A 24,062-nucleotide genomic window follows, 5' to 3' on the forward strand; every position below is an offset into this window, starting at 1 on the left:
GCATAGAAGTCAGCTTACCCAGTACTGTGAAGAAAGAAAGTCCTCTCCCTAAAACACAAAGAAACTCTTCGTGCTGCAAACGTTTTTGTCGTGGTGTGTCTCTGTCTTTACTTACCTTATTTTTCCCACACTTTTTTAGTTTTTTTCCGTATATATATATATATATATATATATATATATAGATTTTTATACCTTTACAAATGTGGATCACAGATTGAACTGCTTGGTGGGCTTCTTAAAAAAGGCAGAAGGTTGGATATGCATTTAGGAATGCCAAGAAAAGCAAAGAGATAAGGCATCAGGCATAGGCCTTTAGCGTGTAATTAGCTCGGCGTCAAAAAGCACGAAGTATAAACGTTACCATGATATTCTGTACCATCGAACCATATGTTTTCGCACAGTGCCACAAATGACACGTATATATCCTAGAAACAAAAAACATATCGCAACCCTGCTTTCAACCTATTCAACCTCGTGGTGAATTCAAAAGAAACCCGCGTGTATTGCAACGCGAGGTTTAAACAGCGAACAAACGAACGCATTTAATATCGCTTATCTTGAAGCCAACCATTGTCAATCCTAAGGTGATTGATTGGCATTGTTTGCTATGCTCACAGAGTTGTTTCTTACAAATCGCTAGGACAGCCATGCATACCGTTGCTTCTGTATCTCTGTAACTTCTTCCAATTCCAACACGGTTGCAATATTGAAAGCAATTTTATGACAGGCCCGTGTTAAACTTCTAAAAGCGGGATTTGCTTTTCTGTGTTAAAAGTGTGGAAGCAACATAGCAAAAACCATTATATTTGGCACACAAACATGAATTGTTGGATAATTGTCTGTGCAGTCACTGCTTGTATTTTTTCAGTAAGTCTAGAAGATGAAGTGCTCAACACAAAAGGAATGGCTCCCCGCAGCAACTTAGTTCGTGAGTGTGCTCTGAAAAGTTTATTTCCCATTTTACTGGTATGCCCGCAATACCGAACTGGTTATAACACGTATCGTTTGTGCCAACAGAACAACAAGAAACCAAGGCATCGGCCAAAGGTGCAGATCTATTTGGTAAGTTTAGTGCAATGAGCCCAGTACCATCTCGAAAATTCTTTATTCTCCAGATATCATGTCAGTTACCTAAAAGAATCGCTTCTTTTAACAAGACCGAATGCAAAATGTTGCCGCGTCGTCAAGTGACATTGCTGGTTTGTTTGTTTGGAAAAGTTCATGCAATTTTTAAAACGCATGCCAGAATCAACATACCAATCCTGTCCCTGAAACGAATTGTTTATTTTGACAGAGCCAGTTAAAAGCAACGTTGGGCAGGAAATAGAGGACCTATTGGGTACGTACTCTCGAACTTTTAGGCCTAATTTGTATCAAACCTATTTAAGCCCTGAGGTCCGAAACAGGTTCCCTAAAGGTTTTGCTTCTAATACAGGACCCAAGGGAAGCGCATTCACGCCGCAAACAGTTGAGGTTTCTGGTACGTAGACTGTTCGAATTTTAGCATAATGTCTTTAAAACATATCTCGGATCTACGATACCAACTGGGTTACGGAAACTTATCGTTCTTGTTAACAGAGCCAAAAGAAATCAACGCAACACCGCAACCAAGTGGCATTTTGAGTAAGTTTCCGCTATCGAATTTAAGAAAATTTTGTAAATCTCATTTCAGTACGACATAACAACACAGTTCCTCAGACTCCTTGTTTATGTAAACGGAGTCTGTAGAAAGTCCGGAGGCCCAGCAGATGGACATCTTTCAAAAATTCACTCGGTTAAATTTTCCCACTTATTTATATTTTTAAGTCCCGGCTACTGAAACGCATTTTTTCTGTTAATAGCGACCTTAGGAACCAAAGCGACGCAACAACCCAAAAACGTGCCTCGTAAGTTGTTGGCCTAAATTTTCTTACAATTCGTTTAAAATACGCATTAGCTCCGAGATATAAAACTGGTTACTGAAACGTAATCCTCCTGAAAATAGAGAAAGAAGAAGCCTCTCGGAAGGAGCAGCCACGCCGACTAATCTGTGTTTTGTCTGTCAGTTTTTGATCAATTTTTTTAATATACCTTTTCTACCATGTATATCAATTATCTCTTTAAAACTGTTTTTACCTACCACGCAAGCGCCAGTCATTGGGAAGGAGAAACTTAAAGACGTACATCATGGGCAGTATCTCTTTCATTTTTGCCCAACTTGTTCGGGTAATTTCATTCTGGAGAAGAAGACCACACTCTGAAAGTTATATTTTTATGAACTGAGCGAAAAGGTACATCTTCCAAAAAACAAACAACCTGCAAGCTTCTTAAGTTGAATCTTCCGAATTTTCGCACAATATTTTAGAAGCCTTTTTTATCGGAGTTATGCCAAACAAATTTCTGAGGCTTCCTGTGTATTGGAGCAGTAGCTACCGAGCATACTTGAGAATTATTTTTGTTGATGCCGCGGAATATTAGTGTGTCTATTCATTGCGGTATACATTGCGTGAACATTTCTATGCGAGCTTGTTTGTATTTCTTTGTGGGAATTTTAGTAGGAAAATTTAGTACGAATTTTTTTTTGTGGGAAGCAATAGTCAAGTCTTCAAATAGTTGCCTCTTGTTGGTCAACATTTTTTATGGACCATAGCTTGGTGACTAAATACCACTTTCCCTATGAAGGTTTTCGAAAAGAATATATGTTATTACGGCAACTTTCAATACATTAAGGTGATGACAACTTTTGTCCAAGCTTAGCGCAAAGTTCTACAATTCACTTTGTATGAACATTTCTGAACACCCAACAGAATTTTAAGCCGTGTTTGCGCGAACTACATCATTGTCGTTCACAGAAATGTCCCATTGAAACCTCTTGTATCAAATAGTTTGGAAGTGTGCCGACAATATTCGCATTCGTATGTTGTGGTAGTATTTTCTTGTTATACAATGTGGTCGCGAATATTTCAGGGGAGTTATATATCAAGGCATCAAGAAAAAACCCGATATGGATATTTCTTGATTGTTATGAAAATATAAAATATGAAAAAAAACAAAGCTAAAAGGTGCTAAGCAAGAGGGGAATTATCAAGCTTCCATCTTTAAAATGCAGTATTGTCTTGTATACTGAATAAAATTTCTCTTCGGTTTTATTTCTGTGTACTGTACAAGAAACTGCAAGGTCACTGAAGCCTAGGGGGGGGGGTGGTTTCTTCCGAATAAAAACCCTTATCCGCTCGCAGATACCGAAAATACTGGGCAGAGGGAGTGAGAGGAACCCAGCAGCCATGCGACCTATTGTAACGGGGTGCAAACGTATCTGCCAAGTGCTCAGTGAGGGAGACATCCAGCTTCATAAGGTCCTTGCCTTTAAGGTTAACAGAAAAACGAATTTGTAAAGAAGTAGAGGCTATTTTTAAATACTAGAAGAGGCGAGAGAAGTAGAGGCTATTAGTCCACCTCACGACTTGTGGAAAACAGGGTTGTACAAGAAAGTGAACAACACGTTTATGATTTCAAAAGCAACCTCAGTGCAGTTTTTTTTATATAATATACAGTTTGCACCTGGAATCCTCCAATTTTGAGTGAACAGTTTCGAAGTTTAAAAGTAACAAAAAACAATAATTGGGCGTTCCGAAATTGGAGTTTTAAAGTAACGTGATGCATTGTACCAGCCAGAAGACATGCTGTTCAGCACCTATTATTAATACACATATTCTATTGCAGTGTAAACCCAAGAAATTGCTGTCATAAACGCGTCCGCTTAACTCACCAAAAGCTGTATCTAAACCACAGCAACTCATTTTTAGGAATGCTCGGTGAAAACTTTAATTTCAGCAATTTAGAGTGTCACTGTTTGGCACAAAGAATTGTTGCGGCTCAGTGAGGCGAGTATTGGAAATATTCAATATATTTATTAGAACAATATAAACAGATAAAGTAAAAATGACGTTCAAGAGATAAAAATCCGCAGTTTTTCCTATGATTTATAAGTCGAAGTACAAGTGACAACTTGACAATATTCTGTCTTTGCTTTTGAATTTTTTTCAATTGCGCTAATCCCTACCTTAAAATTTACAGAGAATAAAACTTCTGCAAATAAGACGGATAAGAAGAAGCGAAAAAGGAAAAAACCATGGGACCACTACCGTATGTTGAGATTTTTAATTATTGGGGTTTCTGCATAAAGGAAAGTGCTAACGCAGGACGGGGCTAGTTTTTATCGTATAAATTATTTGGGTGGCTATATATTTGCTATCGCAACACTTAGTGAAAGAACAACCTTCTATCAGACTGTAAATAGGCGGCTATAGTCAGAAACTATTACACAACTGTTCTATGTCACCCCAAAACAGAATCAGATTACAGATGCGAGTGAAAGTTTCGACACAAGTTTTAGAAACTTACTAATGTTAAACTACGTTAAACGCAATGCTAGCCGTTGATGACTTCGCACTGGCAATTCTTCCAATCATTCCAATTAAATTTTCTCTACCTAGTATTCAGGTGCCAACATAGTGCAGTTATGGCGATTTTCCAGAAAACCAAAATATATATGAGCTGTAAAAACTGCGAGAAAGTCTTCGCATCAACCCTGGCTCTTAAAACCTAATAAACAGAAAACTAAAAATTAAATAACAACTACCAGGAAAGACTCACTGAATAGGCGTTGGTCAGCCCTCTATTTGTACCAGTGTAGCCTGTATGCACTAACCCCATATACAAATATATGTAGTTTGCAGGCTCATAGTTCTTTGCACTTTGATTATCCACTGACTTGAGTTTTTAACGTACCTGCTGATGAAACACGATTTATAAATCCTCGAGCTTGCAGAAACCCAAATAGCAACACATTTCTACCTTCTTCACGTTTCACTATTTACGCATAGCCATGGCTCGAGATATTATCCTGTGCTTTGAGCTGAAATGGACTTTCCCTTCATTCTTTAGGTGAAGTAGGGCATTCCGGTAAGTCGGGAAGACAGTGTGATTCTGCCGTTCCCTAGTGAGCCTTTCCATGTTTCATTGAGAATAGTCATATCTCAGGAGATGAGACGGTTCCTGAAAAGGCATGTTCTAAAATTCAAATGCTTGAAGTTATAATCCGAAGCACTGGTTCATTGAAAGATCAGCTCGTGTACCCAAATATGGATTGTTTTTTTAGGTTGTGATTCTGTTTTGTCCGAGTTCGTAGCACAAGAAATACCGTAAACAAAACAAGAATATTTCCTAAAGCTTCCCAGTTTCTTCTCCGAGGAGTGCATTTTGAGAAAAATGGGAGGCTCATCAACAATAATATTGTATATAATAAACAAAAAAACTTTGCCTGCTCACTTTTAGAAGGAGACCGAATTGGAGAAGAACTTCGAAGTTTGTTTTGTGTGGTACGACTGAGAGGACGGCTCGATCAAAAGAAATCCCATCAACTAAATTGGATGAGATAACAGCTCGTGCAAAATTCTGTAGAACGTGGTTAGCAGCGTTGTTTGCGAGAAACCATCACAACTTGGTTTTCAAATCTGTTGTCACTCTTCACACTTACTTTTTCGAGGAACCTGTCTTGTATACAGTGGAGACGTGCATATCACTTTGGGGTGCAGGTAAAGCCAATCTTCCCCATTGCGGCTTCTATTCACAGACCTTTTCATTCTGTACTGCTTTAGAAGGAGACTCCGTCCCGAAGTCCAGCCTGAAAATTCTCACCACATGCGCAGCAACCATGAACTACGAGAATTCCGATGTGGGTGCACACTCTCGTTCTCAGTTCATTAGGCTAATAGTGTGCAAACGACCTCACGTTTATTTTGGTGCCCAACAACAGCCGTCACCTACGAAGTTTGTCAATGCACAAACAAACTTATTTCCGCGTGTCCCATGTGTGTCATCATCATCAGCGTTACTGCCAGCCTATCTATTCCAACTGCAGGGCAAAAGCCTTAACCATAACTCTTTTTTTCGTCCGGTCCTGTGCTTACTGCGACCGCGCAAACTTCGTGATCTCATCTGCCCATCTAACTTTCTGCTGACTCCTACCACGCTTTCCTTCTCTAGGGGTTCACTCTATTTCCCTAATGACAATAGTTTATCTTGCTTCGCATTACATGCCCTACCCACGTGTATTTCTTCTTTTTCATTTCTACTATGTCCTTAACAAGTGTTTGTTTTCTGAACCACTCCGCAATTTTGTCGTTTATTCTTACACAAATGATCTTCCGTTCTATTGCCCACTGAGACTTCCTCAATGTAAGTTCAACCTTCCGAGCGAGCATCCACATTTATTCCCAGTAAGTCAGTACAAATAAGATGTAGTTGTAATACAATTCTTTATCAGGGAAAACGGAAGGCTGCCTTTCATTATCTCAGAATGCCTACGGAATAAACTCCACCCGTTCTTATATTTTTAATTATCTCTGTCTAATGCTCGGGATGCGGGGTCAAACCCCTGCTCTCTCATGAGGTTTTAATCATTACTTTAGTCTCCTACATACTAAAATGGGGTTTCATTAGGAGGCGTTCACAACGTGTTATTAGGGTCTGATTTTCCAGAGTCCAAGCTAGCTCGAGAGTCCTCGCGCAAGAATCGCGAAAAGCGTTATCGATGGGGCTGTTTCAATGATTTAGCTTAGCACATAAACCTAGTGTGGGACGGACGCCACTTGAAAGTAAGTCTCGGTCTCAGTTGAGCACACACACCTTTGGTAACACTGGTGTTTCTTCTAACGGCCACTATCTCTGTTACAATTACCTCCCGGGGAAAAAGGAGCATCTTTGGCGACTGAAGGCGAGGCGAGGGCCAGCTTGTCGTCATACGGCCGAATGCGCTGAATATGAAATGTCTCGCGGCCAGGGTGACGACAATCTGTTGGAGGAGTGACTGTCTCAACAACGTAAGTCAGGGGTGAAGTTCGTTCGACGACTCAGTAGGGTCCCTTGTATTTAGCTTCTAGTTTGCTCGAAAGGCCGGGGGCATTGGACGGTGTGAAAACCAAGCGAGGGAACCAGTAGCGTATGTAGGAACTCCGCTGGTGGCGTCGTGGCGGGACTTCTAACGTACTTGGTCTACGGTCGTGACGATCTCGCCAGTTGGCGGCACGTTTTGCATACTTGGCGATTTCGGAGACTGGTGCACACTGACGCTTCCGGGTAGTACGGAAGAATAGTGTGAAATGTACCCGATGGCTCATGCCTGTATAATAAAAGAACCGCGAGAAGCCCGTAGTTGTCTGCGTCACAGTATTATCGGCGTAAGTGACGAAAAGCAGAACTGCATTTCAGTTGGAATGGTCGGGACAAATGTACATTGACATGATGTCACCTAATCTACTGTTGAAGCTCTCGATCAGTCCCTTAGTTTGTTAGGTTGACATGAGGAGCTTTTTATGCGAACGACTCGGCATTTGGTTAGCACCGGCTTCACTATGCCTGACAAGAATACGCGTCTCCTGTCACTCAAAAATTCTCCCGGCGCTCCACGGCGAAGCATAAAACGCTGCACGAGGAACGTTGATACGTCGCGGGCGGTGACAGTGGAAAGCGCGGCTGTTTCTGCATACCTGTTGAAGTGGTCAACCGCGACGGTAATCTATCGGTTGCCTGTAACCGAGTTAAGGAGCGGACCATAAATGTTGATGGTGACAGCCGAAAGGGCGACTCGGACATGGTGGAGGTTGCAGCGGGCCGATTGGCTGTTGAAGGGGAGACTTGCGACCCTGGAAATCTGTACACGAGCGGATGCACTTCGTTACAAACAAGTACATTCCGCGCCAGTAATAGCACAAATGGAAGCGCTGGTACGCTTTGAGCAAACCGGCGTGCGCGCAGGTTGCGTCAGCCTGGTAGTGGGATCATATATCAGAGCGTGGATGGCCAGGGATGACGAGTAACCACTACCAGCCCTCAGATGAGTAGTTGCGATGCTAAAGAAGGTCGTCCGGATGGGCGCAGTGCGAAGCATCGCGGTGCAGTGCACGGGAGGCAGCAACTGTTGACGGAATCGACAAATATTGACATGCAAAGGTGATTCTGAGATCTTTGCGCTGTTTGGCAGCCATGTCAAGGGAGTCCAGGGACGCCAGGGTAGTACCTGGTGTACATGAACTATCATCCTCCGACCCCACGGGTGATCTCAACAGGGCATCAGCATGCGCGTGTCTGCGTCAGGACTAGTACACGACTCCAATATTGTGTTCCTACAGGCAAAGAGCCTAATGACAGAGTGTGCCCGAAGGATTTTTGAGTGAAGACAGCCATAAGAGGGCGTGGTGTTCAGTGACGACTTTAAATGGACGACACTAGAGGTAAGGGCGATACTTGTTGATTGCCCAAACGATCACCAAACATTCTTTCTCTGTTACGGAATCATTTCATTCCACCTTCGCCAGAGTGCGGCTGGCGTATGAGAGCACGTCTTCATAAAAGCCGGCTTTCGGCTGTGCGAACACGGCGCCACGACCGATACAACTCGCGTCAGTGTACACTTCAGTAGGTGCAAGCGGGTCAAAATGGCGCAGTATTTGGGGCGGCGTAAGCAGGCGCCGCTTGGTGTTAAGGCGGTCTCCCAAGCAGGCGACCACTGGAGACGTTCGTTGTATCCGCACAGGAGCAGCGTTAAAAGGGCAATGATGGTGGCAGAAGTTCGAACGAATCTGCGAAAATAGGAAAACAAGCCGACAAAGCTTGGAGGTCTTTCACAGAGGCCGGTTTTGGAAACTGCCGCGTCAGGAAGCCTGTCCCGATCTGGACGGACGCTGTCTTTGGACACAACATGGCCCATAATTGTTTGCTTGCGAGCAGCAGAGCGGTGCGTATTCAGGTTCAGTTGCGAGCCAGCTGATGTGAGGCAGGTGAACACTTGTTTTAAGTTGCTCAAGGTGCACCTCAAAATCTGATGAAGACACAACAATGTCACCCAGATAACAAAGATATGCTTTCCACTTAAGACACAATAAAATGTTGTCCATCATTTGTTCGGAAGTGGCTGGCGCATTACAATGCCTGAACAGCATCACGTTAAATTTATAAAACCTTCAGGTGTAACGAACGCTGTTTTGAGTGATCGGCATCAGCCCAGGGCACTGGCCAGTAACCCGACCGCAGGTGGAAAGAGAAAAACTCGGCACCCTTGTAGGCAGTCAACAGCGCCGTCGATAGGGGGCAGAGAATAAACGTCCTTGTGTGCAATCTTATTTTGGGGGCAATTATTTACGCAGAACCGGATAGACCTATTGTTTTCTGTGACCAGAACTACAAGAGAGGCGCACGGGCTGGTAGAGGGTCGGATGACGTTACGGGTAAGCATATAGGTTACTTGCTCGTCGATCCCGCGGCGCTCCACAGTTGACACGCGGTATGGGTTCTGCCACAGTGGGGCGTCGGAGCCGGTGTCTGTTTCAAGTGCAACAGCCGACATGCGTCCCATATGGCTTCCACGCGCTTAATTGAGTTCCGAAAACTGTGAAGGCAGGCGTTGTTCCGCGCGAAGCTTGCCCACAGCGGGGTGCCCGAACGCTTCCAGGAATCTTAAATTAATCGCCAACCAAGTCTGAATCTTGGGTTCATTATTACAAAACCACGACTGAGCTAATTTGTCGATGGAGACAAAGACGTTGTAGACATTTGCAATGTCAACCCAGCGGATGTGGGTGCTCATCCTTTCTGATAGCCAATTTTCCGCATCGATATCGTCGCTGCTGGTGAAACAGGGGGAGAGAGCGCTCGGTGCCTCGTCAGACGGGAGGGAGTGCTCTCTTGCTTCGTAGTTCCAAGCCGGGGACCATGCAGAGACTACGACCTCCACCAAAATATAAACGGGTTTATTTGCAGGCGACCAGAACGTGGTAACAGGGCGACCAGAACGTGGTAACAGGGTCTGGTTGTGTCAAAGACGAAGCTTGCTCGAGCGTCCACGCGCAGGTCTTGCGAAAGAGCGTTCTCGGTGAGGCTGTTCGGATAACTGAGCTCTGCACACAGTCCTAGAGGGGTATTGACGCCACTTAAAAGACAGCCTCGCTCTCAGTAGAGCTCACATCCCTTTAACCACATCGGTGTTCCTTATAACGACAACTATCTCTGTTACAATATTATATTTAAACCACTAGGGATTTACTGTTGTGGCCAATGCGGTAAGCATCCTTTGCATTCGTCCCGCTACTTGCGTAGCAAGGCAAAGTCATCAGCAAGTCTGAGGTTACTGAGGTAATCTCCAATAAACCTTCCTCCCTCCTAATCCAATGTTCTGAATTCTTCTTGGAAACATGCTGTGAATAACATTGGCAAAATTATGTCTCCTTATTTAACGCCCTTTATTATATGTATTTTACTGATCTTTTTTTTAAAGGACGATGGTAGCTGTGGACCCACTGAAATATCTTATGGTATTCTTACATAATGCTCGTCGACACCCTAGTTCCGTGTTGCCTGAATGACTGCTAAGGTTTCGACCGAGTCAAATGCTTTCTGATAATCTATGAAGGCTATATTTATGAGTTCAGTGTACTCCGCCCACTTCTCTATCCCCTCATTATTCCCGTGAATATGGTTCATTGGGCAATAGCCTTTACGAAACCCTGCTTGTTCTTCATGTTGACTGAAAGATAAGGTGGCAGAAATTTTTTTAGCGATTACCTTGGTAAGTACCTTGAATACGACTGACAGTAACATAATCGGACTGTAAATTTTTAGGTGATTCACTTCACATTTCTCATGGATTAGGGTGATGTTCGCGTACTTCCAAGGTTCTGGTACACTCGCAGTCATTAGGCATTGCCTGTACAGGTTTGCCTGTTTTACTAGTACAATTTGCCCGGCTGCTGTTATCTAATCTTCGCCAGGTGCTGTGCCACCTTGTATTTCCTTTACACCTTCCTTCTGTTGTTTAATGCTATGTGTTTAGCATTACACAACGTCACCGTTCAGCTTTGGAGAACGCAGCGTCGACTAGTTCACCGTAGGCTGCATCGTGTGTAGCTCAGGCATGGTTAGCTCCTCCGCGCATTCGGAGGACGCCTAGCATAATAAAACGGGTTTTGGGGGTTTCATCAATGCTTTTTGTTTGATTTTAATATTTGGACCTTTGATTTTCGTAGAGAAGATATTTTTCTCTTTCACTGAGTTGAACGTCCGCCTGCACCGCATTTTTGCGAGTGAAGGGGTTTAATTTTTTTAAACACAGCTTTCCATGCCCCAGTAATGGCGTTCATTGTCATGTCAGAACGCACCTCAGGAAAGCCAGCATTCTAAAATGCATTCTAAAGGCACATAAAGCACCCCCAAGAAAAAAAGCTTCCGTTTTCAAGCTCCTACCATACTTCATCGCGTTATGAAGGCATAATGTTTTCGATAGCGCTATTCTGATGTGGACAAGCACTTTGGGTTCAGCTCTTTCATTATGTCTTATGTTTTATGAGGGCAAGTATTGGAGCTAAACTAACGTTACTCATTGAAGCAGTTCTTCTACTGATGACAATCCCACCTCTTTATTCCTCACTGTTGCAATCCAGAAAGCAAGTTGGAAGTTGATTGTTACCCTTGCACTTACTGCAATGCCTTGAATTCATTCCGATAGGTGCACGCTAAGGCGTTTATCTGGAACCGACCACCTTCGGTTGCCATTCATTTAAAGTATCCTCTCGTTTAGGCTTTCTTAGCTGCTGTACCCTTTAAATAGCCTCGAATCTCAAAATTTGCGGGAATCGTGATGCCGCTGTGTCATGATAAAACCGTCATAAGATCCAACTTGGCGGGTTCCGTGTAGTGATAGCGGTACACTCAGTATGATAACTGCAGGTAACGTCGTCAGTGCGCACAAACACTCGTACATATAGTAGGAACTGCGGAACCCTGCGATATCGCCGGTGCACTTTCATTCCTCTCAAGAACTGAAGGGATCGCTCGTCATATTAGCTGCTCTGTCTTTACGTCCGAAATAGGAGGGAAAGTCGACTACATTTTTATTTCGATCTACGTGGCGCTCACAGAGCAATTACCAACATACTGTACAGGGACGACGCGTGGAAAGAGCTGCTCTTGGCAGTGTGATAGGCTCCTCTAATGCTTTGAAGGGTTGCTCGGCCCCTGCATTGGTGATGCTCCCGTCCTGTTGCGTTGACTACCGAGGGCAGTTGATCCATTCACCCATCCACTTTTTGCTCGTGGTGTTGGAAGTCGGCAGCCTCTATAGTACGCCGGAAGAGAAGTATGGCGTCGGCAAAAAAGGCCAGGATGGTATCCTAAGAATGAATAAAGGCAGACGAATGCTTGACAAGAAACTCTGCGTAGCAGTCTTTAAACCTACCGCATGGCTTGTAATGCATGATGGGCCTCCTGATTACGTCAGAGAAGGGTGTGATGCTCACCTTAAAAAAAACCCAGTAATAGATTTTGATTAGGTTAATATGGGCGATAAAAACTACACAGTGACGAAGGCTACGGCGTTTTTGAAATTATATGGAGGATATCGTATAAAACACTCCAGGAAATGTTCAAGGACAGGAACAAAGATGTTAGAGGTTCGTCTTCCGAAATCTTTTCTTCAAAACTTGGCGAGCGCCCCTCTCATCAACCCGAAAAGTTTGCCAGGTTTACAAGGCGAAAGAATGTGGATGCAAAGTGCTTACTCAGAAGTAAACAAGTTCCTGGGATAGTATTGTTTTTTTCTTTTGAAGTAGGAGTTGAGAAGACGTTTTTCGAATTCGAAGTCTTGAAAACCGAACCCCATGACTCATTATTTTCCAGCATTCCTGGCACGTTTACCCCTTCTTTTATTTTCAGCCTAGTATGATGTACGCCTTTTTTACTAAAATAACGGTGTAGCAGTAAAATAGTATCAAAGTATGCGTAGTCTTTGGAGGGTTAAAGGCGCAAATACAGGATTGAATGAGGCTATTGCTGCACTTTGACTACAGGAATGTATTTCCTTTGTTTCAGTGATCCTGTGCACATTACTAGAAAAAACGAAAAACAATTGATTTCTAGATAATTGACAAGCTAAAAAGACAATATCTCCATTATCTTTAATTATGTAAGCAAAAATGCTTCTACTGCCAATGTGACCGTAATAATCTAACACCACTGTACTTTACGATTTCATAGAGGCGTCTAGCAGTATTTGGCTGGTGGTTGTGTTTACCCCAAATTTATACAAAATTAAGCACCTATATGTAGCAATACTTGTTGAAATACATAAGACAAGATTATGTTACCATGAGCATGAATCATAAAAGTTCTTCTTTCACAACATCCAACGCCTCGCGACAGAGTGAGTGAATCAGCTGGCATTTCACTGTTTTCAGTTTTAAAGGGACATCACTTTCTAAATTCCTCCAGGGATGTTTTGAGGTAGCTGGATCTTCCAGGCGTGCTTGTAGCGCCGATGGTGCTTCCGACAGAGATGTGTACGTGTACCAACTTCAGGACAGTAACCACCGCTTGCTTGGGGACAGTAGCCTCTGTATAGAGGTCGATGATGGTCTTAGGAATCACTTGAAGCCAAATATGATCATACTTGTGTAGATCATGCTGTTTGGTGCAATATCCTCATGTGGTCTTGAACGGTGGCTTAACAGAATGTTGTTCTGTCGCATCCGAGGGTGCTTCTGTTTGATTCTTCAGGTCGAGATATATTAAAGCCGAACCTGTTTACAAATAATTTTTTGTGTCCGCATTTGAAAATGCCAAGCGCGGCCAGGTGAGCGAGAGCATTGCCACATATCGAGGTGCTGAACAGGCCAAATGGGAAGGGTATATCGTTGTGACAAGCCCACACCGACACTTCAAACAACGGGGCTTCCTTAATTTCACTCGGTTGCATCAAGCCGAGGTTCTTGGTTAGCGGGTGGTTAAGACGCAAATAGCGTTCAAGTATAGGGTGTATACTTGTAAGAATACTAGAGGCTATCTCTATATGGTTTATATGGTGAAGTATATGGTGTATACTTGGTGTAAGAATACTAGAGGATATCTACAATGGGTGTACAGCTACCATCATACTCCATAGGGAGAGCAGTAAAATACCTATAAGGAAGGGTGTCAGACAAGGAGACACAATCTCTCCAATGTTATTCACAGCGTGCTTATAAGAAGTATTCAGAACGTTGAATTGGGAACAGGTGGGAGTAAGATTTAATGGAGAATACCTCAGTGACTTCAGATTTGCTGATGACGTTGCCTTGCTAAGTAACTCGGGGGACGATTTGCAAAGCATGCTTTCCGCACTGGGCGAACAGAGTGGAACCGTGGGCCTGAAAATTAATATGCAGAAAACTAAAGTAAGGATCAATAACCTCGGGACTGCACAGCAGTTTGAGATAGGTGGCGAGGCAGTGAATGTGGTAAGCGAATATATCTACTTAGGCCAAGTTGTGACCCCAGATCCCAACCATGAGGCAGAGATAATAAGAAAGATCAGAATGGGGTGGGGTGCATATGGCAGACATTCTATGATAATGAATAGCATCCTACCATTGTCGCTGAAGAAGAAAGTGTATGACAGCTGCATCTTACCGGTACTCACCTACGGGGAGAAACTTCGAGGGTCACTAAGAGGGTTCAACTTAAATTGAGAACCACTCAGCGGGCAATGGAGCGGCAATTGATAGGTGTAACATTAAGGGACAGGAAGAGAGCGGAGTGGGCCAGGAAGCAAACTGGTGTTAAAGACATATTAGTAGAAATTAAGAAGAAGAAATGGACGTGTGCAGGGCATGTAATGCGAAGGCAACATAACCGCTGGTCATTAAGGGTAACAGAGTGGATCCCTAGAGAAAGCAAGCGTTGCAGGCGGCGGCATAAAGTTAGATGGGCAGATGAGATCAAGAAGTTTGTGGGCATAAATTGGTCACAGTTGGCACAGGACCGAGATAATTGGAAAATAATGGGAGAGGCCTTTGCCCTGCAGTGGGCGTAGATAGGCTGGTGATGATGATGATGATGATATGGTGTATAAGCGTTGGCACAAAACGACAAGAAGCTATAGGCGTAAACGAAACCAGCCGCGCCTTCGTTGCCGTGTTCGTTTCGCTGTTTCGCATAATGCAGCCTACAGTTCTGCCAAAGAAACACTAGACCTCTACCCCAAATTCAGCCTTACGACTTCCTAGAAGAGCTGTGAAGATGTCTCAGAAACTTCGCACTTGGAAGAAAGTTTGACCTGGTACAGGATTCGCACACAGAACGACAGCAAATCGGGAGCAGTCGCTCTACCAACTGATCTAACCAGGAGGCTAGCCGTTTGTAGCGCGAGGGCGACTTCATCAGCAACTCAAAGTGGTAAAGATGACTTAACTGACCAGAGTTGAGGAAATCCCCCAGGGGTCCTGAGTTGATACAGTGACTGCCCTAGATTGGCGGAGGGCGCGTGTTCGAATCCAGTTGAAATTTTTTGTCGACTATGAATTTTCTGAGCAAGCTTTAGAGCTTTCCTGTGTAGCCGTAAGGCTGCATTATGGGTGATGTCAAAATTTCGTCAGCGAAATGTACTCCACCTCGGTGATTTCCTTATAACTGGTCGGTTAGTGTACACGTTTAGTGCCAGTGAAAAGCATTTGTTCAACTAATATTGGTATAGGAAGGTATGGAGCCCACTGCAACGAACGAGCTGGTATCGAAGTGAAGCAGCACGTGCTTTGAAGTGGTGTAGGAAGTGGCCAAATAAAATAGGGTAGCCTGCCTGAATGACATAGAGGGTGTGTGGTTGCGGAGTTTGACGCACCGACGGTACACAGGCAAAATGGGCACCCTGGTGGAGAGCGTCGGATGAATTTTGACCGCTTGGGGCGTTTATGTGCTCCTAAATCGTGAACCCACGGGCGTTTCCGGTTTTCCCGTTCATAAGAAAAGCGGCCGCGGAATCGAAACCTCGTCCACCACTTCACAAGCAGAAGTTCACGATATCAAGTAACCCTGACTTTTTTCAGGGCGAAGAACCTTAGGGGCACCGGCTGACGAAATTTTGTGGTGTGGAAGTCTCTTGAGGTCACGGCACTAAAACAGCATTAGGCTTCTTTTCAATGCCTCACGCTAGAACGTAACGCGTACTAAAACACACCGGGACACCGCATTTTCAATGCCTTGCGCTAGAACGTTTTGTCTCTGTGAAAAAAAGTGTGTATAAAAGGACACTCCAGGACAATTGCCCTCCATTGCCACGTGCCAAAGCATTGTGTGCTTGAAAGACGCGACACGTTTAAAGCAAAGGGTTATACCTCTATGCCCCATGGTTTCCTCTCCGTGGGCAAACATGCGAATGAACCAAGGCCTAAGACTTCGATGGTTCAGCATCAAAACCGCAATATAGATGATAAGGGGCCTTTGAACAATGGGACCTCCAGAATGTGTTCTTGGTAGAGATTATGTTTGCGGATTAACTGACGGAAAGTCTGTTTCCCATTTAATTGCTTCAATCCCGTTCAATGCCAAACAGGGCGCCACCGCCTGAACAAGTGCGCGTTTTGTCCTCCCACCGGCGCTTCAGTGGCCCCGAATTCTTGCGAGCCCTGTCGCAAGAGAGAGACCTTCAATCTTTTATTACACTTACAAACCGTATACTTCCCCCCTCACTAGGTTTCAAGGTAGAGGAAATGGCACCCTGGGTTTTCCGTAGCAACGAGGGTTCGCTTTTTAATATTGCCCTAAGTGCTCCATCGTGAGCCTATATAAAGTACAAGACTAGTGAAACCTAGTATGTGTTGTCACCTTTAGGAGATTCTACTAATTGATAGAAGAAACAAAATCTGCTAACACAAAAGCGGGCGCGATATAAACACTACCAATTTCCATTACCAGTTGGTTTGTAAATGGTAAAGCGCTTTGGTGGGGACAAATGCGCAGCTTTGTTAGTCAAGGCACGGTGTTTTGTCTCACATTTTCGAGGGAAAACGAGTCGCCGACACTTCTTAGTCGTAGTAGTCCTCAGAACGTAGAGTTTTTGGTAATGTAAAGTTCACCCTCCCCTTGACGTGAAAAAATGTGTACCTTGGGAGCCGTGACCATAATCTCAGTTTCCGAGGTGTACTGTTGTTTTCCAACAACGTAGGCATGCGCTTGCAAAATTGAAAAAACATTTATTCATCCAACGTCCACCAGATTTATTTGTGTTCTAGGTTCGTTTATTTATAACAGACACCATCCTATAAAAACTGGTTAAACCTCTTTTTGCAACAATAAAAATTTTTTCCCGCCTGGTATGTTTAGCCTACTTTAAGTTTCGCTTTGCTTTTGGAGCCTGTTTATAATAGAATGAAACTACGGGAAGTGTGCAGAAGGAATATCTTCGGTACTTGATATCAATTGGTTTGTAACTTAACAGGCTTACTGGAAGCCGAAATTTCTTTATGCCCAGAAAGAAAGATGTTTTAACACTGCGCGAATCCAGGCGTTTAGCAACGAAAAATAAATGTATGTTCTTTGCACTTTTTTACAGCTACTGAGTAACCCTAAAATAGCGGGGATTTTTTTAATGAGGAAGAAGTTATGTGAACACAATTCTGACCTTTTTAAACAAAAAATGGTGTATTAGAACTCAAGCTGAGGTATCATTAAAGGAGGCATGAAGAGAAAATGCAAGTTGGTTTTATTCGAAAGATTTTGTGTTTTATAGTGCCCCCAGCGCTCGTCCGGATACCAACGATGCTTTATTCACTGAGAAATTAAACAATTTAGGTTAAAATTTTGATTTTCCCACTAAATCGTTTGTTTTCGGGGTCTGCAATGACATCACAGGAACCGACCGCTCTGCCGCCTAGAATAGCTTCATTCAAAGAATCCGCCGTACAGGGAAGATACACGTATACGCTGGCGCCGCCCTTTTGGGTCGCTCGCTCGCCCCCGAAGCAAGTCATTGTGTCCAAACCGCGCTAAAATTATCGCCGCAACGCGGTTTACTGAAGAAGTTTGAATCATATTGTCTGTTTCGCGTTGCTAGGTCTCGTGGGAAACGAAAAGAACAAAGCGTTGAGCGCTTGCCCAATCGCGGCGGCATTGGGACCGTTGAAAGGTTGTCTCCACCCTGTACTGCGGTGTTGGTTTGTTCCCGCGTTTCTTTACGTTTCCCGAACCTAGATGGAGCCACCATACCGTGGCAAGCGTTTGGTTTATTTTCGCCCGTATTTAAACCTGGCTTGTTTTTGTTCTGGGATAAAATATGCTTTCCCTAAAACCGTGCTCGCTTGGTTCACTCGACAAATGTGGTCACGTAAGACACCGTTGCTTGCGTCAATCGGCCAGTGTCGTCTGAGACAATCCCAAGCCCCGGAGTGCTGTGCAGCTAAACCAAGCCTGCTGTGCACAGTACGAACAGCAGTACGCATAAGTACTTTTATGTTTCCATGTGCTTTCGTAACTTCCACTGTTTGTCCCATCATTCTTATTCCTTTGTAAAGAATGTGCCCTAAATTTACGCGCGAATCGCTCGGTCGGCTAGTTTGTAAGCTCTACCTAATTTGCGTCTGCTTCTGGTGGCCTCCGTCAATCGCAGAGCTGGCTCGAATGACATCATAGGTTCTGTTGCCGGAAATGAGCGTGTGGGTCGCATGGCCATTTACTTTTTTCCTAATTATGTAGCTTATTTGACCGAAGTTTACGTTAACAGTGGTATCAGTATGATTCTGACGAGGCAATCTTTTGTATGAACCAAACTTGTGTTTTCGCTTCATGGCTCCTTTAAATAGAAGTGGATACTTATCAGTGAAGCTTCGCCTAATATCGAAACCTACCTGGCGTAGCTCTGATATAAGGTATAAAAAAAGGCTTTTACAATCTTCATATTGAAGTTTTTGTTAATCTGCGCCCTTTATGCAAGCGAAGGCAAATTATACCTCTCTAAATGACCCTATTTTGGGAACCCGCACACACACACACACACACACATATACTTATATATATATATATATATATATATATATATATATATATATATATATATATATATATATATATATATATATATATATATATATATATATATACCGCAGCGATGGCGTACAGGTAAAATACCCGCCTCACGTGCAGAAGGACCGTGGTTCGAATCTAGGTGCCAGACAATTCCCACCGGATTAAAAAAAAACAAAAAAAAAGAAATCCCCATATTGATGGAATTGCACAAAGGGACTTGGGGTGCGGCCTGACCCCGGCGAGCATTGCCCATGAAAATAAATTCCTGTTCCCTTGTGTAGTGAAAGCCAAATAAATGAAAATGGGAACAAAACCTGCACCAGCAAAGCTATCACAGGTTAAAGCCAATTAGAGAAATAAATGAACTGGGAGGTATGCTCCAATGTGAATTTCAAGTAAAGCCAATTTGGTAGAAAAGCAAAGAAAAGGGAGGCTCTTGCAACTCGCGACAGAAGACAACACAACCCAGTCCCATCAGAAAGTGATTTCGAAATGCAGGGGTGGCACCTCGTGAACTAAATCAGCTCCCACATAAATGTACCCTTTCCCCAATGAATCTCCCCTCCACTAACTCCCTGATCCATCATCGCTAACCACAGCCTCGGGAGGTACTCAGCAATCAGCGGCATTTATTGAAAGCCGATGTAAAAGGGGTGCACTAGCCCATCCGTGGGGGGGTGAAAAACCTTGCCTCCGTCTCCTGGCTGGACTAAAAACACCCCCCATCGTGATGGGACTGGTCTCGTCCTCTCCTGACCAAACATTAAGGGGACCGCGAAAGGGATAAACTAGCCCATCCCTGGAGGGTGAAAAACCATGCCTCCTTCTCCTGGCTGGACTAAAAAACACCCTCCATGGTGATGGGACTGGTCTCAACCAATCCGACCAAAATTTAAGGGGACGGTGATGACGAGCCGCAGGCAGACTGGGTCCACGCAGGAACCGAGAGCAGGAGCCCGAGCAGCCAACTCAAACTCCTGGGTCCCGCGCTGGAGCCCGGAACAGAACACCAGGGCGTCTCGGGACCTGCACAGCGAGAGCAAAAGCGCAGAATACCAGACAGACATACAAAAGGGCAACTCTCTCAGGCCGCACACGGCGGTCCAATCACGTCAGTCTGTTGAGGGCATGTAGAGATTAATGAATTCAACCATCTCCTTAATTATATCTAGTGCGCGCTGGTTACGCAATAGCGCGGGATAAAGTAGGGGCGTAAGGTCAGTGTGAAGCAAATCTTGCAATCGTTGGCGAAATTGGGCAGTTTCGCTACAATCAGACATATAATGCTCAATGTTCCAGCACTCGGACCCACAGAAACAAAGAGGATGAGGAACGAGAGATAGGTTATACAGATAGAAAGGAAAGCGGCCGTGCCCCGTGATAAAGAAAATCACCCTTCGATGGGGCGGGAAATTAGGTGGGAGGGACGTAACTACCGGTATCCAGCGAAACAATTCCGTATCCGTATGAACCGTGGTCCACTGTACCGACCACGCACGCCATACCTCTGCATTGAGCATCGACCTTACCACCCGAACCGATAAAGCTGACTCCCTGGGCTCACCCACAGTGCATGCCCTAACCGCAAGATGATCCGCGATCTCGTTTCCAGGTATGCGTGCGTGGCCCCGCACGTGGAAAAAGAAAAGACGCATGCGCGTAGAAAGAACTGAAAAAAGGGCGCGGATGTCCTCTATGCCCTCGTTACGCGTGCGCAAAGAGGCCAGCGCTGTCAACAGCGACAAGCAATCTGTGTAGACCCGTACAGGCCGTTCCGTCGTGCAACCGGTTAGATACACGAGGGCCTCCCTGAGGGCGATTAATTCCGCCGCGAAAGCACTACCCGCCGACGAAACTTTAAAACGCCTGGCTTCCACTAAACGACCCGTGTGCGTGTACACTACAAAGGCGGCACCCGCCAAGGAATTAGAGAATGCACCATCCGTGTAAACATGCAACCCCGGTAACCTAGCATAAGCGAGTGCCTGTGGCGTCTCCAGTCGACGGAATGGACAGACGACGCGAGATGCGGGGTGCCGCCGCCAAGGATCAAAAGTACGCTGTACACGGTCCGGGGACAGCGAGAGGCGGCCGTAAGTTACTTCGCGGCGCAGGGAAACTAGCAAAAATTGCGCCCTCTGGGCCGCCAAAACCTCGGCCAAAGGCGGAATGCCCGTCAACGCATTGAAGGCCTCAGTACGCACCGTCCTCACGGCCCCCGTCAAAGCAAGAAGAGGGATCCGCTGAAGTGACTTAATTCGGTTTACCAAGAAATTCGATGGAGATTCCGGCCACCATGCTGGAGATGCATAAGTGATGGCCGGTTGGATCAATTGGAGGTATAAACGACGGAAGGCAGAAGGAGGAAGTCGATAGTGCATGTGAATAAACTGAACCAGCTTGGGAACGAGAATGTCGACCTTAGTCTTAAGATAAGTAGCGTGAACCATACATGTGAACCACGAGTCCAGGACTACTCCAAGGACTTTCATTTCTTTTACCATGGAGAGATTAACTCCGTCCAGACGTATGGTAGGCGGTCGACGGGCCAAGCTAACCCGCCCGTTAGGGAACAGCATAAAAGAGCACTTGGACGCATTCAGCCTAACCTTAACCGATTCCGCCCACTCACACACTACCGCCAGCGCATCCGCAGTTAGACGCTCCAACTCCCGGCGGTGACGTCCCGACACCACTAGGAGCGTATCATCTGCGTAAGCTTGTACATGTACACCTGGGGGGAACGTGGTCTCCAACAATTCATGAAGCACAATGTTCCAGAGAAGCGGGCTCAAGGGAGAACCCTGAGGACTACCTATGGACTGCTCAACTGACGCATCCCCCTCCTTAAGACGACACACCACCCTTCGATTACATAAGAAAGAGCGGAGAAGGCAGTACAAGTTAACGGGGCAGGAATGACGTCGAAGGAAATTCAAAACCGTAGGATGCCATACGGAATCAAAGGCACCCTGGAAATCGAGGGATATCAGAACCGAATGAAGCAAATCCCGGTGGCGGGACTGGAGGACTTCCCATAAGTGATGGAGAGCCATCGTGGTGTTTTTGTTATAAGTAAAGCCAAATTGCAAAGGATGGATTAGGTTATGACTATTCAAAAAATAATACAAGCGGGAAAACAACAGCTTCTCTAAAAACTTACCAAAAACCGATAGCATACAGATGGGCCTGTAAGACCTAGGGTTCTCTGGCGACCGACCCGGTTTTGGAATAAAGACCACCCGTCCAACCTTCCACGCCGTCGGGAAGTGCCCCAACCGAAGAGCAGCGTTAAAAACAAAACACACGAAAGCAGGATGTGCTTCATGAAAAGCCTGTACCAATTCCGGCGTCAGGCTGTCAAGCCCGGGAGCGGAGCGCAGCCTCATAGACCTCACCGTCTCACGGACCTCTGTTACAGTAAACGGCGTGTCCCGTAAATTCGAGAAATAAGGGGTTTCAGCTAACGCTTTTTCCGCAGCGTGCACAGGGTCGTCCGTCGAAGCGTCATCCCTAGGCATGTGCGCGGATAACAGAACACGCGCAGACTCCAGTTGAGAAGTCGTGCGCAACCCGTCAGACGTGTCCAAGGGAGGCAAAGTTATTGGAGTTCGGAATTTACCAAAGGCCAATTTAAAAGGATCACCAAATAGGAATTTCTCAGTGTTGTCAGTGCAGAACTTCCGCACTGACGCATCTTTTGCCTGTGCAATTGCACACCTATATTTTTGGAGAGCCGAATAGTAAACATCCCGTCTAACCAGACGCTCTGCGGGATCGCGGGAGCGCTGAAAGCTCCGCCGCAGCGACCGCACCTGCGATCGCTGCCGCGCTATGTCATCTGACCACCAAGGCTTGGCCTGCGGGTAGAGACGGGCGGTTTGTACGTTTTCCCTGCACAGCGTGCCATATAAGTCGTAAAAATGATCGACTATCAAATCTAACGACACCGGATCTGCAATTTCAGAGCGGGCTACCTGCGCAAACCAGCGGTTACGCGCAAGTGAAGCCATCACACGGGAGCGCCCAGCCCGAGTCAACCGCTTGCACGTCGGGAGGCGGTGAGAGCCAACCGAAAAAAGAACATATCTATGGTCAGAGAGAGGGGGAGTCTCGCTTACCCTCCAACGGACAGAAAAATCCCTCCAGGCGCTTGAAAATAACGTTAAATCTATCCACGCCTCCGCGTAATCCGTTACAAACGTGGGCAACGAAGCCGGATCATTTGCCACGTCAAAGTCATTAGCCACTAGAAACTGAGTTACAGCAGCCCCACGAGAATCCGTTACCTGCCCTCCCCACCTGGGACTCTTCGCATTAAAATCCCCAGCAATAATAACGTGCGAACAATGGTTCGCCATAAATAACTGCGAGCAGGGATCCAAGATGTCCGTTACAGGAAGCGAAGGGGCGGCGTATACGGCCACAAGTAAAAACGAGAACACCCGGGAAGAGAAGCGCACCGCCACAACATACTCCGATATGTGAATAGGAAAGGGGTCAAACGGAACAGATTGCACAAGAAGGAGAACCTTAGGATTATGGGGGTAAGCAAATGTCATCACCGAGTGGGGTAGTCCTGGAACATTACCAGCGCGCACGTACGGGTCACCAATTATAGCAAAATGAATGCTCTGGTTTTGGATAAAATCGATTACATGGGAAGTCGCCATTCGGGTGTGGTCCAGATTCGCTTGAATAAATTTTAATCCCTCAAGAGACATCAGTGACGTTTAAAAGTTCCTAAGAGGTGCTAAGCAGACGACTGCGGGTCACCGTAATCCGTCCGACGGCGCAGGCGTGCCACCCAAGCGGAAACCGACGTGCAGGTGGAAGCGCCGAAAAAGTGATCATGAGGGCGCTTCCACATGCGACACTCATGACACACATAATTGGCATGTTCCGCCAGGGTGCACGCCGACGTAGCGTGATCACCCGCGCAGTTATTACAAATGTCGCGAGGGGCCTCGCAATGGTTCGTTGAATGCCCCAAAGAAGAGCACTTAAAACAAGTGGGCACGTAGAGGTTCTCCTCTAACGTGCAGGAGGTCCAGTCGATGTGAAGCCTTCCCTTACTCTTCAGCAAAGCAAACACCTCGGGGGACACCTCTACAACGTGAACCCTTGCGCCAAAGCGCTGGGTATACACCGTCCGGTGCTTAAATTCATCAGGGGGAATGGCCAAGTCATTCTGTGAATTA

At 45.4% G+C, this 24,062-nt stretch overlaps 1 long non-coding RNA gene across 1 annotated transcript in view; it reads left to right on the forward strand.

The window, feature by feature from the left end:
• Positions 1 to 803: 803 nt before the first annotated feature.
• Positions 804 to 24,062, forward strand: part of LOC144139414 (uncharacterized) — a 35,028-nt gene continuing 11,769 nt past the window's right edge. The window contains exons 1-5 of the long non-coding RNA XR_013316197.1: positions 804 to 928; positions 1,018 to 1,062; positions 1,295 to 1,339; positions 1,436 to 1,480; positions 4,057 to 4,125. This is a non-coding gene — a long non-coding RNA (uncharacterized LOC144139414). The remainder of the gene's footprint in view (positions 929 to 1,017; positions 1,063 to 1,294; positions 1,340 to 1,435; positions 1,481 to 4,056; positions 4,126 to 24,062) is intronic.

Source organism: Haemaphysalis longicornis, unplaced genomic scaffold (assembly GCF_048455015.1).
Source record: "Haemaphysalis longicornis isolate Haplotype H1 unplaced genomic scaffold, Haemaphysalis longicornis Haplotype H1 scaffold_5, whole genome shotgun sequence".
Taxonomy (NCBI): domain Eukaryota; kingdom Metazoa; phylum Arthropoda; class Arachnida; order Ixodida; family Ixodidae; genus Haemaphysalis; species Haemaphysalis longicornis.